General features: G+C 46.1%; 1 protein-coding gene across 1 annotated transcript in view; it reads right to left on the bottom strand.

Moving 5' to 3' along the window:
- Nucleotides 1–17,556, bottom strand: part of LOC144758731 (uncharacterized) — a 72,577-nt gene that overhangs the window by 54,155 nt on the left and 866 nt on the right. The window lies entirely within an intron of this gene.

Here is a 17,556-nt window from a genome sequence, read left to right as displayed (position 1 = left end):
TTCTGGGCCCCTTATTCAGCAGCTTTGGTGGTGTGCCACTTCGGCTTGGGAAACTAGGCAAACCCACCCCAACCCTCTTTCTGGGACTGCTCTCCAGCATGTTGAGAGACAATGATTTGTTGATGGTTTCGGGAAGGAGATAAATCTTTGTACACTACAAGTACATGAAAGCAGATAACACCAGTCGATTTTGTGCTGAAATGTTTCTTCACAAACACCTGGTTAATCTCTGCTTCATAGCATGTGAATTTCAGTGTAATGTGAACTGAACTATTTCTGTGTGCTTTCCTTCTCCACCTTTAGTTTTCTTACTCCACATAGCGTAATCGTATTAATTTGCATAATGGCGCCATATATTCCATTAGAAGCTGTTTCGTTCAGTTCTAGTCCAGCGACATGTAGACTTTCAGTGTCGCTGTCTTTATCTTTAAGCATTATATGCAGGCTGGCATTGCACTGAGATTCCACCATTGCCAGCATCGATTCTGCACTTCAACTGAGGCACACGTGGCACGCACGAGCAGTGTGCTGGACCACGGCAAACTCTCTGGAAGAGCGCTTTTAGTGTACGGGCTTCGTATCCCCGATCTTGTCACCAGTTATAGCTTCCTTCCAGCCCAGGTACTTACCTATTACCAAGCCACACATGGAGAGTAGTTGAACACATCTTGATTACACTGCGTGTACGTCAGAACTCAACATTCTACACTGGCCTTTAACTCATCTCTCCAGCGCTTACGTCCTTACCGATGATATACCTTGGAAGTCACGCATGAAGCATTGATGCTACTACTGCAAGAATAAGCTTGTTAGTTGCACTGATGAAAACAGCTATTGAATTTGGTAGACATGGCCCCTCTCTACAGGATCACCCCTAACGGGTGCCTTCACCCTTCCTATTATTGCTGAATTTGTTTCTGTTGGCCTTAGGACACCCTCCTGTTCTATGCCACTGTGAACCCATGTGGTACCCTTTGTAAAAGCTCTCAGGACCAACTAGGCTACCCCACTGGTACTTCCTAGCTGCCCGCGGCCAGGACCAGGCCCTAGGCTACCCAGATGCCACTGGTCCTTACCCATCCACAGAGTAGGGGTAGTTACCCATGGCAATTAGTACCCATTCTCCACTCTTCCCCTCATAAGGGCAGTTCTAGACAGCCACTGATCCTCCAGCCTAGGGTCCGCACCCTCAGGCTGACCAGAAGTCATGGGCGAGGCTTTCCTCCCCCTACCTCTCCTCCTAGGGTTCAGCACTCTCCTCCTTTGAGAGGCCCCCCAGAACACAACTCTCCCACCAGTTCAGGACCTCTCTCCAGAAACTGGTCTCCCAACCTAGGGTCTCAACCCTCAGGTTGCACCGGGGTCAGAGGCAAGAGCTACCTCCCTCTGCACCCCCTTCCAGAGTTCTGCACCCTCCCAACTGGAGCGGTACCCCTGGAAGCCAAACTGGTCAAGACACTGGTTACAGATGTCCCTCTCTCCAGATCAGCCAGATCCTGAAACTGTCCTCCCAACCCAGGGACCAACCCCTGCAGTTGAACACTTGCCTGGTACGCCAGGACTTCTGGGGGCGCACATAGCCTTAACCCATGAGGGTAACACATGACTCATGTGTCGTGTGAAAGTCTGCCTGGCGCAGATCTCCGACCCCTGTTCATCTGACAGCACGCGAAGATCCCCCAGGACAGAAGTGGTGTCACCATTGCCATTCAATGGTGACTCAGTCCTTCTGGCTGGCCCCTGACCCACTGGTCCTTTCACTGGGGAACACATCCCCCTCTCACCCCTCAATCCGGACTTCTGCACCCTCCCAACTGGAGCGATACTGCCAGACGCCAGAACCACTGGAGCTCCGTTTACAGATGCTCCAGGGTCACCTAACACTAGGAGATCTCCCTCAAATGGCTTCCTAATAAAGCCTAGGCCCTCAGCCTGGAACCCTCCAGGCCCTGAGACTGGGTTACGGGCATCTGGGGACACACAGTCCTACACTCACTCCTACTCCACTGAGACAGGACGTGAGCCCCTACACCCCTCCCACTACACTGGGACCTAGCTGGGCTACACTGAACCTCTTCCCCCACACAGGACGGGAAGATACCCAAGCCGCTACTTTTGGAATCACTCTCCAATGCTTTGGCTGAACTACGGGCACTTACCCAGAAGTGTGCCTCCTGTGCAAGTTCCCAAGCCTTGTCGCCGCCAGATCCCGGTCATCCTTAGCACAAGTAGAACCCTGAACACCACTCGCCCTCCCAGGCGGCCTACCCAAATAACAACCATCCAACCCTGTCAGCCTGGTCCAAGATCACTACCTACGCGTTGCTGCACGTTACTAAACTGTCAGTCAGCAGTCAAGCATGCCACTCAAATAGCCGAAACCATCCTAGGGCACAAAATTGACTTCTGCTTTCCAACTGAAACCCGGCTGAATGACCACTCATCCTCTTTTATCAATTTCCTCAACCCACAGGGCTTCTCAATCATCCGTACGACCACTAAGATCGTATTGGCGGTGGATTAACCATTATACACAAAAACTATCTGTGCTTAACTCCATTCCTCAACACAAAATACCCTACCTTTGAATATGTAGGAGTTCAACTCTCGTCCAAAGGCCCAACTCTATCAAAATTCATGTCATCTGTCACCCTCCTGGTGAAAAATGACAAATCTTTGAGGACTAAACAAACCTATTAACGCAAAACTACCTTAAAGGCAGCGCAGACGTTCTACTAGAAGTCCTGAATCTGCACTTGAACAATGCCGATGATCCAACAGTACAAGCCCTATCCACCCTCCTGGACGAGAACAATCTCACCCAACACTGCAATAAACAAACTCATACCAAGGGCTCTATCCTTGTGTTGTATATGACTCTAGGACCCTAGTGTAATTTTCCCGATTCATGCCCATATATAGGTATAAATTACCCTATCCTTATATAAGCATAGAAATCATAACCATATTTAGACTTAGCCTATGCAGCCCAAATACAGCATGGCTAATTCCACTAGTTCTGAGAATCCACAACGATTTCTTGGAAAAACCCGCCTTCAGCAGCTAGGGACTTCCCCTTGCTTGAATACTAATTTATCTAAGAAATCATGGAGTTTTCGAAGAACTGAGTCTTTGATGACGTTATTATGTCCAACCATACGTCAAACTCGGCACCTTCAAGGTATAAATATGCTCACATTTGCCCAGACAAACACCAGGTGGTTTGGAGCAGTTCAACTATCTACTTGCCCAAAGCACCACGCCGCAGCAAGTGCCGAAGAAAGCTGACCCTCCAGCAGACGCACTGAGAGACGCTGTCTTTTCTCTGACCGAGAAATCCAGCTCCAGTGTTTCCAGGCCACCCTTGCGGGTTGCTGGTAAATCGAGTCCTGAGAGAGAAAGATACAAGACCTCCTTCATTCTAAACCAAAGGTACAGAGCTGATTAGACCCTTAGAGAATTCTTGGAATAGATTCTTGGCAAAAAGAATACTGAAACTCAGCTACAACGCACTTACTTCTTCCCTTGTACTAGACCTAGGTTAGGTACACCGGGGTAGGCGTATTTTAGAAGCACCAGTTGAGTACTTTTAGTCATTATTCATTAATGTATGTATTTTATGTTATTTTATATGGCTTAGAAACCATACCATGCTTTTACAGCACTACTTTATAATACTCTTCGTATTATATGCCGTGTACTTTATAACCAGTATTGCGATTGTAGCAGTTCATTTCTTGTGCTTGAGAAAGAAGACTGTTCAATAAATACTTTTATTGAAAACGCCCGTCACTCTATTTTCTCTGCACCTCTGGTGAAACGAAGCATGCACGATTGACTGAGTGAAATAACTATCTATTGTTTCCGCGACTCTAGAGATTGATTTCTTTTTCTTGCGAAACAAAGTTGTCATGTTTATGCGGTTGTCAGAAACGATCCCTTCTTGTCTATTCAAGAAAGTTTCTAGTGACCTCTGAGCTACCTGGCACTCACAATTAAGTCCAATATATTCAACAGAGACCTAGTCGACCTCAGGCCTACGTCTAAACTATAGTATATGTTATTCCAATGCGCAGAGCCTATTGGGAATATAGGAAATACACTACACTTGATGCAATCATCTCTAAGCAGAACACGTTATCCCTCCGTTCTATCCTACCCACCGACTGGACTTACCACCACCTAATTCTTTTCAATCTCAATGCCATCCAACCAAAGGCCCACCCCCAAAATACCCAGCACAAGCACTGAGCGAGGAACATACACTGAATCTCCCAGGCAGAGTTAGAAGCGTTAGTCAGTTCCCATATTCCAAGGTGATGATCTCACTGCCCACTACAACAGAAAAATGGGAGAACTCCTCGACATAGACGCCCCTTTGAAACTCAAGAAATCAAGGAGTATCCCTTCCAGATCTTGGTTTAACAAAGACCTTAACAAAGAGGCAACAACTCCGGTTGGCTGAAAGAAACTGGAGACAACAACCCTTGTTAACACATTTTGCGATATCGGGAGCTAAACGCATAAAATACAAAACACACATCTTCAGAGAAAAATCCCTCTTCTTCTGAGCCCAACTTGACCGTTCTAGGAACAGACTTAAAAGCCTTCTCAACATCATCAAACAACAAACCTCCTCTTTCCCTCAACACTCAATAAATGACTCTACCATGCGCTGCAAAGAGTTTGCAACATTCTTCTCTGAAAAAATATCTAACATTGAAATCTCTCTTGACCCACCCATCTCTCCGTCCTACACCAAAGATGTCCCCCCTAACAAAGAGGGTCTACCCAAGGCCCTACCTCCCACTAATGGTTGTCTCGCCAAACTCACCCTATGCCAGTTGGACTGAATTCGACGATGTCCCTTAAGAGGAAGTGCTCCAATTACTCGCTTGTATGAAACCAACATCGCACATTTCTGATCCCCTCCCTCCCGAATGTGTCAATAATCACAGTCACATCATATCTCGCCTGCATGGACCAAAATCATCAACTCCTCCTTTTCAAGAAGCTCCATGCCAACCTCCCTCAAACTCGGCCAAGTCACCCCCCCATCAAACAACACAGACGCCGACTTGAACAACCTTAACAATTACACACCTATATTTATTCTCATTTACCTTCAGAAGCATGTCTCATCAAAGCACAAGAGTGCCTGACGAACTTAGAAGTCCACACGCTGGTACTTTTTAGACTGGATTATTGGACCTCTTTCCTGTCTAGCCTTCCCCGAGAAAATTAGCATCAATGAGAGAAATGCTTCATACAGTTATCCACTTTATGACAGGTCACAACGTTTTTAAATCACATTTCTTCTATACTTCGCATCCTACAATGGCTTCCAATTGAAGCAACAGACCAATGTAACACTGAATGCATCACCCACAAAGCCCTCCACAACTACACACCCTTCTACTTGGTAGAAAAACTCAAAATCTCTGGATCTGAAGAAGGATCGAGAATTCGTAAAGTCCTCCTGCTGGAACAAGCGACATTCAGGCAAGAACGCTTTATGAAACACGCCTTCTCTGCCAGCGCTACAAGGATCTGGAACTCCCTCCCACAACCACCTTGAACAACCACAAGTCTTGCCACAATTATAAACTCAAAATTCTCCTATCTGAGAGACGCTCTGAATAATAAATCTATGGTCGCTTTTCTGCATCCACTTTTCCAATGTATCCAGATATTAACTGTATTAACTTTCTCCCCTGACGTGATCTGTGGGATTAGTCTATTGCTTATCTGTTATTTTATGGCACAGCTAATCTGCATTTTGGTTTTTCCTCTTTAGAAAAGTGCTTTAATGCCCTTCAGCCAAGATTGTACTGTATAAAACCACAAAAATAAACACATTTGGTATTATAAAGAGAAACCAGAAAAAACATCTTTTTGAAAAGTTTGTGCAAATTTGTATAAAGATTCCAAAATTATTAGCAAAGAAATAATTGCTTTCCAAAAAAAACTCTTATAACCACAAACTACGTGGGAGGGAAACAAAGAAGAGAGCGAGAGAGAGAGTGAAAGAGAAAGAAAGAAAGATAGAAAGAAAGAGAAACAGAGAAACAGAGAAAGAGTGATAGAGAGAAGGAGAGAGAGAGAGAAAGATAGAGAGAAAGTGAGAAGGATAGAAAGAAAGAGAAACAGAGAAAGAGAGGGAGAGAGAGAGAGAGAGAGACACCATGGTTTAAGTGAGTTGCAAATAATTTTTAAAAATAAATTAAGATGTTAAAAGCATTCCCAATAATAAACTTCAACGTGGCCTTTGTGCTTTTGATCCAAGACTACCAGACAGCGCTAAAGACATTGTGGGGATATTCAGGAAGCATCAGTGGGAATACATTCCACCCATTCCTTACCATTGGATTTGTGGTTTGTAATTCACATCCGTCCCTCCCGCTGCCCAAACCTTGTTTACTGTATTCTTCCACAAACACGCTTTCTTTAAAAAGGCCTTTAAATCTTGTTTGTATCTGGTCACATTTGCAGTGCATTCAAAGACAGAGGTCAAATGTCAAGCTCTCTCTTTGAGGGAGCTTGGTGTTTACTTTTCTTCCAATGACTTCAAAATGAGAGAATGTATGTGACAATTCTGCTGAGGACTTGCTGCTTTTGCTCTCACCCGTCTGGATTTGCCTGCCACCAGCTTACTTCTTGCGGAACCCGCTCCGCGGGTCCCGCTGCGTGAGGAGTGTTTGCCTGCTGTTGCTTCGAAGGGGATATTGAGGGAAGTACTTACTCGGGGCTGCGAGCGAGTGTGTGCTCCTTTGGGACTGCATCTCCCAGGAGCGCCTGCCAGCCCTGAATACCTACACCTGGGCCGCTCTCCCCGACCCCTCCTACCCTTCCACCGAGCCCTCATTAACTGCTCTCGCTGAGTCGGCGAGTGGGACGCCTTGCTGCTTTTGCTCTCACCCGTCTGGATTTGCCTGCCACCAGCTTACTTCTTGCGGAACCCGCTCCGCGGGTCCCGCTGCGTGAGGAGTGTTTGCCTGCTGTTGCTTCGAAGGGGATATTGAGGGAAGTACTTACTCGGGGCTGCGAGCGAGTGCGTGCTCCTTTGGGACTGCATCTCCCAGGAGCGCCTGCCAGCCCTGAATACCTACACCTGGGCCGCTCTCCCCGACCCCTCCTACCCTTCCACCGAGCCCTCAATAACTGCTCTCGCTGAGTCGGCGAGTGGGACGCCTTGCTGCTTTTGCTCTCACCCGTCTGGATTTGCCTGCCACCAGCTTACTTCTTGCGGAACCCGCTCCGCGGGTCCCGCTGCGTGAGGAGTGTTTGCCTGCTGTTGCTTCGAAGGGGATATTGAGGGAAGTACTTACTCGGGGCTGCGAGCGAGTGCGTGCTCCTTTGGGACTGCATCTCCCAGGAGCGCCTGCCAGCCCTGAATACCTACACCTGGGCCGCTCTCCCCGACCCCTCCTACCCTTCCACCGAGCCCTCATTAACTGCTCTCGCTGAGTCGGCGAGTGGGACGCCTTGCTGCTTTTGCTCTCACCCGTCTGGATTTGCCTGCCACCAGCTTACTTCTTGCGGAACCCGCTCCGCGGGTCCCGCTGCGTGAGGAGTGTTTGCCTGCTGTTGCTTCGAAGGGGATATTGAGGGAAGTACTTACTCGGGGCTGCGAGCGAGTGCGTGCTCCTTTGGGACTGCATCTCCCAGGAGCGCCTGCCAGCCCTGAATACCTACACCTGGGCCGCTCTCCCCGACCCCTCCTACCCTTCCACCGAGCCCTCATTAACTGCTCTCGCTGAGTCGGCGAGTGGGACGCCTTGCTGCTTTTGCTCTCACCCGTCCGGATTTGCCTGCCACCAGCTTACTTCTTGCGGAACCCGCTCCGCGGGTCCCGCTGCGTGAGGAGTGTTTGCCTGCTGTTGCTTCGAAGGGGATATTGAGGGAAGTACTTACTCGGGGCTGCGAGCGAGTGCGTGCTCCTTTGGGACTGCATCTCCCAGGAGCGCCTGCCAGCCCTGAATACCTACACCTGGGCCGCTCTCCCCGACCCCTCCTACCCCTTCCACCTATTGTGTTTACACTCCATATTAAGCTCCTAGTATCCCCGCTGCGCGGGAGCGCCGGGAGAAGCCCGGGACAAGGGCGGGACCGTCTGTGGCCGTCCGGGGCCGCAGGAGGCCGGGCTGGGCCACCCCTTTAATATCTACAGACCCGTTATTGGATGTAACTTATTTGTTTGGTGTTTACCCGGATCACCTAGTTTATTTGAAGGTAGCAGGGGGGTGTGATTCATGGCTAGCTCTCTAAATACCTCTGCTTTGCTGTCCTCTATGGGCGAGGTGGAGACGGCGGTTATGGGCCCCCTAGATACGTACTTCAAACGCCTGCCCCAGGACATAGATAGGGAGATTGCTTTGGGGGAAAGACGCGCCGGGCGAAGGCTATCGATTGAGCTTATGAAAAACCCCCTTGATAAACGTATAGGTCAAAGTTTTCCTGCATTAGTCACCCCGCTATCTTCCACAGTACTGCCAGCCACACATGATTCATTGTATGATATATCTGTTTCTAATGAGCCACTGGGTACCTCTCCTGTAGATATAGTGGTTGCCACCTTATCCTCTGAGCATTCAAATGCTTCTAATAGACCATTGAGGGGGCAAAATGCCATATCAAAAGCATGTGTTCAAGCACAGGCTATTAAGCCTAAACCATGCCCAAAGAGGAAAAGGGCGGCAACTGTAAAAAAATCTCAAGTTCTAAATCCTGCAAGGAAGGTCAGGAAGTTGGCCATTAAAACACCCGTAACCCATGTTCCTGCTGAGAATCCTACTTGGGCAATAACGGGGGAGGAATTAGTTGCCACAATAGGTGCAGATAACCCAATGATGCCAGCACCAATAGCAACAGAAATAGACCCTATTATTCTAGCAGCCCCTGGGCAACTGATGTCTAACCCGGAATGTTTATCGGATTTAGAAAAACTAATACGCTCCCTTTTAAAGCCCCTTGAGACTAGACTTGGAAAGCTAGCAGAACAATTGGACCATTTTGAGCAGGCTAGCTTAGATAATTTCTTCTCAATAAAGTCATTAATTAAGTCTTAAAATAAAATGGGAGAGAATGGGGCAAAACATAAGTTAGGTGAGCGGGATATAGTTGCCACGGTGGTCGAACTGACTCCCCCAATAGCGAGTGGTGCATCTACTCAGCAGAACCAGGGGCAGAATAGTAAGAATACAGCAGTACCTTTACCCTCTGTAAACAACAACAGTTGTGGGAGAACTAAGACCAGCTGTAATAGTATTACGGCTAAAGGTACCAAAGATGGTTCTAAAAACTTGGCCCCCACCGCTAATAATAATAGTCCACTCCTACCAGCTACTTTGGAACGTAACCAGGGTACACTGATAGATATAGACAAAAACCTAGGTATGAATGTTGTTGGATCCAATGGTCCGCTTGCCTCCCAGATAGCAAGTAGGGGCGGCCATGCAAGGGATGGCAACACCACAGCCGATGGAAATAAGGTTATCATGGCTATGGGAAGTGGTGTTCCTTTGAGCCTTGCTGTCCCAGATCGCTGCCCATTAAAACCATATGTTAACAAACCTTCGATTCGGATTCCCCCGGTCCAACTCACCCCTGATTCCTATCCATACGTGGCTATTCTCACCAATGTCCCACCCTTATTGGAAGGTCAAAGGGAAACTTATGACATGTTAAAAAATAAAGCCATGCATTGGCTACGGGTCAATAGACCCTTGCCAGGGGGTGTGGACGGCCTGATTATTGGGGTTAGAAGGGTCAACTGGATTGGGAACACTTTAAAAAAGCAGGGGGGTGAGTGCATCATAATCAACTTCCAAGATCCAAGGGTGGTAGGGTTGATTACGAGACCGGGATGGAATATTAGCATTGGTGGGATTGGCGTTGTGGATTTGACTTTTTTCTATCCTAGACCAGTGTCCACTCATCCTGGGGGGAGTAATGAGTCAATGAGAACTAGTTTGCCTCACTGGGTAGAGGCCAGCTCTTTCCCTGCCCCTATCTCGCGTCCAAATGATTGTTATAAGCAGGCACATAACTTTGAGGGTGGGGCTGGGTATATGAGATGGGGATGCTGACGGAATCCATTTGAATTTTTTGACTCTGTTGTACAAAGGGATAGGGAAAGTACTGTGGAGGCAATACTGTCACCTAAGGGGGATGTGATGTGTAATTTGGCAGGAGCGGTCCCGGATAGGGAATGTGGAAATATGAGGGGGGGCAATATGGTATGTCAGGATGATTGGGGGGGTGATCCTAGATCACCATTATGTCTTGTGTCAAATGATGTTAATGTGGATAACTGTGCAGATATTGTTATGGAAGAGGGCGGCGACCGTGAGATTTTGACTAAATCATCGGTCATGGTTGCCACTGAAAAGGGGATCAGTAAAGGTGATACCATGGAAAGTTTTCTCTCATGGAATATAGCAGGTTTGGCCTCCAGATTGCTGTCTCAAGATTGGCTAGACTTTGTCAATGGGTTTGAAATGTGCCTATTTCAGGAGACGTGGGCTTGTGATCCAATTTACCTGCCAGGTTATCTAAATTTTTGTATACCAGCAACAAGGGGCCCTAGGGGCAGACCTACGGGAGGTCTAACAGTCTGGGTCAAGCAGAATTCCCAGGTTAAAGTAAAAGTGATTGACCTATGCTGCAAGGATATACAATTATTGAGGTTAACATTAGGACAGGGCGGTGTGATAGACATCTACAACATTTATGCTAGGGGTTTAAGTGCTGGGAATTCCCCCACCCTTGAAGTTCTATCGACCTCCCTTGAATCCCAGTCACTTGGAAATAGAGTGGTTGTGGCAGGTGACCTGAATAGGACCTTTGAGCCTTTGGAAAACACTGAACATCCGATAGGACAAGAGGAAGATGCCCTATGGGGCGTCCCAAATCTAAACCTCTCACCAGTGAAGCGGTGGACTAAGGATGTATTGTTGTTAAATGCCTTATGTCTGGAGTATGGTTTGAGGGCCCTTAATGGCAGGACAAAAAGTGACCAGGGAGGGAATTGTTCATTCGACAACGGTCATAGCAAGAGTAGGATCGACTATGTCATCTGTAGTCTTGAGCTATGGTGTGGAGTGGGCGACATGGAAATTGTGGGGAGAATAGAAAGCGATCATAACCCCCTCAGTGTTACCCACTCATGGTGGAAGGCCGCGCCTGCCCAGCTAGTGGCAGGTAGTGAGATTGTACCTGTTATAGCTAACGACTCAAGAAGGGTGAAATGGCCTAATGTCCTGGCCAATTCAGCCACCTTGGAGCACATTAATCTGGAGGTGGATAATGCTATTGCCGCCATGGAAACAGTATATCCCGTAACACCGGGCTCCTCTATAATAGCAGAAATCCATGACACATTTTTCTCTTTGATAAAACCGCATTTTATCAAATCAGTTAGGGCAAATAGAAAACCACCCATCAAATTGGCGAGGTGGTTTAACAAGCAGTGTAGGGCAACTAGACTGGAGTTGGGCAGGGCAATCAAAAGCAGGGATAAGGCTTTGATTAGCACTGCCAGGAAAAAATATAAAGAGAATATTCGCAAGGCTAAGAAGATGTGGGACGAGGAGTATTGGGAGGAGTTACTTGAGGCCTCTGGCCAAAAAGATTCAAGACTCTTTTGGAAAATTATGAAATGGGGCAGAGGTGGGACTCCAAACAACCCCGATAATAATGTTAATGAGGCTTCATGGGTTGAGTATTTCCAACCACAGTATGCGGAAAATAGGGATATAATGGACATAGAACCAATCCCTGTGGTATTTTGCAAGGGAGATTTATTCTCAATTAAAGAAGCTGAACTTGTAATTTCATTACTGCAGGGGGGGAAAGCTCCGGGGTTGAATGGAATTCCCCCAGATATTTTCAAACATGATAAGGTTCGGTGGGCAAAATATGCGACTGTGCTGGGAAATGCCCTTGCAAAAGGGGCAAACATCCCGGATGTATGGAAGGGGGCAATTATAATTCCGATCTTTAAGAAAGGCGATCGATCGCTCCCGGCAAATTATAGACCTATAAGTTTGCTGGCCACTATCCAAAAAGTTGTGGGTAAGATGGTGGTCGACAAACTTATGGCCTGGGTAGATGAAAACAATGCCTTATCCCCTTACCAGGCAGGATTTAGGCGGGCAACCAGCACGGTTGATCAAATTTTTCGCTTCACTATGCTACGGTGGGGGACTGTACTCCTTGGCGAAGGCAGCCTTTATGTAGCATTTGTAGATCTGAGGGCTGCCTTCGATCTGGTGCCCAGGAGTAAGCTGTGGGGTGTTTTGAGCAAGATAGGGGTCCCACTTGAACTGCTCACATTAATAATGCGTCTCCACGAAAGCAATTTCGCTAAAGTCCAGTGGGGGAGGAACGGGGAATCTACCATCAATTTCCCAGTTGAGCGGGGGGTACGTCAGGGTTGTGCCATGGCACCCCTGCTGTTCTCCTTGTTCATCAATGGTATAGTGGACAGGATGTTAGATGCGAGGGTGGACGCACCTTCGCTGGCGGGCATCAGGGTTCCGATCCTGATGTTCGCCGACGATACCTTGATCGTGTCCAAAACCCCGGCAGGACTCCAGCGAGCCTTGAACATATTTGATATGTTCTGTAAGGAACGTGGTCTCGAGGTTAATGTAAATAAAACTAAGCTGATGGTCTTTGGGCAAAAGCGCCAATCCCAACCTAGGGTATCTCTGAACAGTATCAGACTAGAGGTAGTAAACATTTTTACATACCTAGGGGTGGAGATATCAAGTAAATTTGGTTGGTCAAGACATATCGAGAAGGCGGTTTTGAAACACCAGCAGATTTCAGGAGCGCTTCGGGCTGAACAAGTAAAATCCAAAACCAGGCCTATTAAACCGGTTCTCATGGTATACGACGCAAAAGCTTTGGGCGCAGCCCTTTATGGGGCTGAAGTCTGGGGCTTTGAGAGGTTTAATACGCTCCAGAGATCTGAGAACAGGTTCTTGAGAGGGATAACTAGTCTCCCCCAAAGTACCCCTCTAATACCGCTTGGCCTGGATTTAGGAAGAAGATCGCTTAGTGATCGTGCCCGTTTAAGGCCTATCCTTTATTGGAGACGGTTGTGGACGACCCCAGAAATTAGACACTATGCTGATGGGTTCTCTGCCCTAGTTAAATCAGATGTCTTCCATAAAATTACATGGCTAAAAATGCTAAGGGACGCCCTTGCTGAGCTCGGTCTCTCCAAACTTTGGGAAAATCCCTCTGGGAAGTGTTCCCTAGTAAAATAACTATAAAAGCTATATATTGGGATTATATTGACCAGAAGCTTTGGAGGAGTGTGACCTCAGAATCTATGGGGGGTAGGTTTATGGAAATTAAAACAAGACCTGCACTAGAACAGTATTGGGACACTTTAACCGTTCCGCTAGACAGGAAATTATTTTTCCAGCTAAGGGCAGGTTCCCTCCCCCTGAGGTCAGTGACGTCCAACTGGGGAACTAACAGTAGTTCGTGTTGCCCAACATGTGGCGCCCCTAACGAAAGTATAGCACATTTTTTATTCCTGTGTGAGTCCTATGTAAAACCAAGAAAATTGTGGTTGGCACCTGTTTGTAGGAACCTTGGTGTCTTAAGTGGTGTCGTGGGGCTGAGAATTATTTGTTCCTCAACCGAATTGCCTATAGTAGTAGGAACGGCAAAATACCTGGGGTGGGCTTGGTCCATAAGGCGGAGGGCTCTATCTCCGAATAGGCTTTGAATCCCGTTTTCTTGCTTGTATGAATTGCATTCCTCATATCCCGTGGGAGAGAATTATGAATTTTAGCTATAACATGTTACTAAAATGTACGCAAAGAGTTTTGACTGTACATTTTTGGTTATGGTCCACAAAGAGGGTGATTTTGTATTTTAACTTGTATTTAGTTTCTGTATATTATGAGAAAGCTATATTAATTACCATTGGTGAATATTTTATGTATGTATACTGTGTATTTTAATCTGAAATTTATCGTCAATGTATGTTAGAGTTTTAAATGTGTAAACTTTTATGTGTGTGCTTTTATGAGTGTATAACTCGAATAAAGCTTTTTCAATCAATCGAGTATCCATACAAGAGGAGAAGTGTAAGATTTTTTTTCCTAGCACACAACAAAAAACAAGCACTGGCAAAGCCAATTGGTCTTGCCTTGCGAACCTACTGACTTTGCAAATGACTTTTAGCAGTGTCCCACACCATCAGTCGAAAAAGAAATATCCTACTGCGTTTTGCCGGGTTACAAAGATTGACATGTAGTTACTGAGGCCTACCCTTTGAATTTCAATCAAATGTGGTGGATATGATTATTGAAAATAGAATGCCGGGAACACAGAGTTATTACTGTGTCATCAATAAGCTCCTTAGGTGCTGCACCTAAAAATGCTGATATAACATGTTTTTCTGAACACCGGGAAAGGGGACTATTAGTCTGATAAGAAGCTACAAATGGTAGCTCTCTGTTGCAGGGAATCCCAGCCCACAATCAGAACCTGAGAAGTCTCTCCCCACTGTGAGTATGTTCTTTTTGAAAAGTAGCTTTGGCCTCGCTGCCGGTATTTGATTATTTTCCTCAAGATACCACTAGCAAAGTGCCCAATAATTTCCAAATCAGCCTACGGGCTTGCCGTCTATCACAGTATTGGGTGTAAATGCCTGAGATGTCCTTCTGGGTTTCTGCTTCAATATGGCCATCACGCAGGCAGCATCGAGGGTGCTGGCATTGCAGGGCATGAATGTAATTTTTCAGCCCTCACACACATTCTTCAGAGCACGCACTCAGGTGTGTGTGTGGAGGGGATCTCCCCGCACTCAGGCGTGTTATTCATTTATTAATTGAGTGTTTTATATAGTGCCTACATGACCCAACTGGTTATCAGAGTGCTTCACAATTCTATAGCACTGTACTTCTGACATTTGGTTTGATTAGTCCTTTAAACAAACTACCAAGTATATATATTCACTTTTAAGTGGAAAGCATTTCTACTTTACAAATAATACATGTCCTAATCATTACTAGAGATCAACTTGCATTACAATAGTATGTGTCCTAAATATTACAACATGTGACATTTTAGAAATACATGTACTAAGAATACCTCATATCATTTAGTACAGTGGATTGTACGTAGTAAACAGACTGGTTTCAGAATATATAGCTAATATCCTATACTGCTTTCGGCCCGGACACGTTGACAGATGGGGCAGGGTCGCGTCATGATGCTGCTGGTGAGAGCTGCCAGAAGATGCTTCAATGGCATGGCCCTCTGTACATGCCAATGTCCCCTCCACCCCAAGCCGTCCTTCCAGTACCTTAGGTGCCAACTTTACAGTCGACAGTGAAGTTTCTGGTCGGCAGCAGTAGACATGAGCACTTTAGTTGAAACGGCTGCTACAATTATGCGAAGGGGAGGTGGTGAAGGCAAGAAAATGAAGTAATTTGCTTTTATACATTACAAGCAAGGAGAGGCAAGCAGCGATGAGTGAGACGGTGAGGAACTGGCTCTCTTACTTTGAAGTCAGAGAAAGAACAGACTTTTTAGGGGAAACATCATCTGACATTTGATCTCGGTCTATGAATGAACAGCAAATGTGACGAGATAAGAACAAGAATTACAGCCATTTACAAAAAAGCTTGGGGCGAGTGAAAAAAGTGGTCATATGAAGTGCTCTTAGACAAAGAAAAAAGAAAAAGTGCCTAAAGCAGTTGATAATATGGGACCATTGCAAGGATAGAAGTAAAGGGACGGTGCTCCATGGGAGGGAACAATTTACGAAAAGGAGGGACAAGTAGGAAAGATTAGCCATTTGGAAGCAAGGCTGTTTAAAGGAGATTCAAAGAAACAAATAAAAAGCAATGGGTGGGCAATAAACCCACAAAGTTAAGCGCTGTTGCGGCAAGACCTAAAGAAAAGAACTGTGCTAATGTTTCAGAATATATCGGAATTAGTACAAATGAAGCACATTTGTTTTGTATTACTGAAGTGTGGAGAAAAATATTTGAATAAGATTGAAACACATTAATACACTAGGGGATGACATTTGCAAACATTATCATTTATGTTCAGTAAAACCATATTTCGGTGTAAATGTAATGATCATTTCAATTGAAAATGTGTCGTCTGTAATGGCAGTGCGCTACCACACCAAGTATACTCCACACTACGCCACTCAACTCCACACCACTCCACTCCAATCTATGCCACTCACCCCATGAAACAACACTCCACACCCCTCTACTCCACACCACTTACCCCACTCCAAACTATCCCACTCCACTCCAAAGTACCCCAATCCACCCCACTCCAATCCACCCCATTCCAATCTATCCATTCCCAATTTACCCACCACAATCTACCCCACTCTAACTCAATCTACCCCATTCCAATCCAATCTACCCTAATACACTCAATCTAACCCAATCTACCCGACTTCACCCCAATCTACCACACTCCGCTCAGATTTACCCCACTCTGCTCCAACATACCCCAGTCTACCCCACTCCACTTCAACCTACCCCAACTCTAATCTACTCCAATCTAACTGAGTTCACCCCAATCTACCTCACTCTACTTCAGTCCAATTTACCCAACTCCTTTTCAATGGATCCCACTGCAATCTATCCAACTCATCTACACTCCTACCACAATCTACCCACTCCAAACTACCACAATCTACCCAACTCCAATGTACCATAATCTAATGCACTCCACTGTAATCTACCCCACACCACCCAATCTATCCCTTTCCACTTCATCCAATCTACCCCACTCAATCCAATCTACCCCACTCCATCCAAACCACCCCACTGCAATCCACCCAATCTACCCCATTCCACTCCACCCTAATCTACCCCACAACACTCCACTCCAATCTATCCAATTCCACTCCACCCCACGAAGCATTATTGAAGCAGCTGTTTAAAGCAACAAACAGAACTTTGCTTTTATTACTTCTGCTGTATGTTACTAGCTTTCTATGAGAAGCAGAGGGAATATGTTTATTAGTTTCCTTAGATAAAGGAAGGGTGGAATAGTTCTGCATGTTTCTACACATTTCGAGCTACTGCAGCTTTTTTTTTAATGGGCTTTTATTGAACAGTTTCTAACAACTTTTTGCAACAAATATCTAACAGTTTTTATGTTTATTTTTGCACAAGAGGTTTTAAGTTCATACTTCATGTTTGCAAACATGTTAGCTGCTGCATATGTAGGAGCTACGCACCAAGGTTTGTGGGAAAGGTGATGGTGTGACCATGTATTATACGAGATAAAGTACCACCTGGTGCATATAATAAGATTATTGCAAGTCACCTCAGAGTTCCAAAACCTTTGTGTATCTGTCTATCATGAGGTGGTGTGCACTTCTGGAGAACACTGCAGTGACAACAACATCCCTGGTCAGCCCTGCTGTTGAGGCCGAATACAGACTAGGATTTTTATATCAGGAACTGGAGACGACTGCGTCTTACCCAATGTAACTGTGCAACTGGAAACACAGTTTCCTCTCCAGACTGCGCATGTCTGATATTCTCA

This window comes from Lissotriton helveticus, chromosome 1_1 (genome assembly GCF_964261635.1).
Source record: "Lissotriton helveticus chromosome 1_1, aLisHel1.1, whole genome shotgun sequence".
In the NCBI taxonomy this organism is placed as follows: Eukaryota; Metazoa; Chordata; class Amphibia; order Caudata; family Salamandridae; genus Lissotriton; species Lissotriton helveticus.
This window is presented reverse-complemented; position numbering and strand designations above follow the sequence as displayed.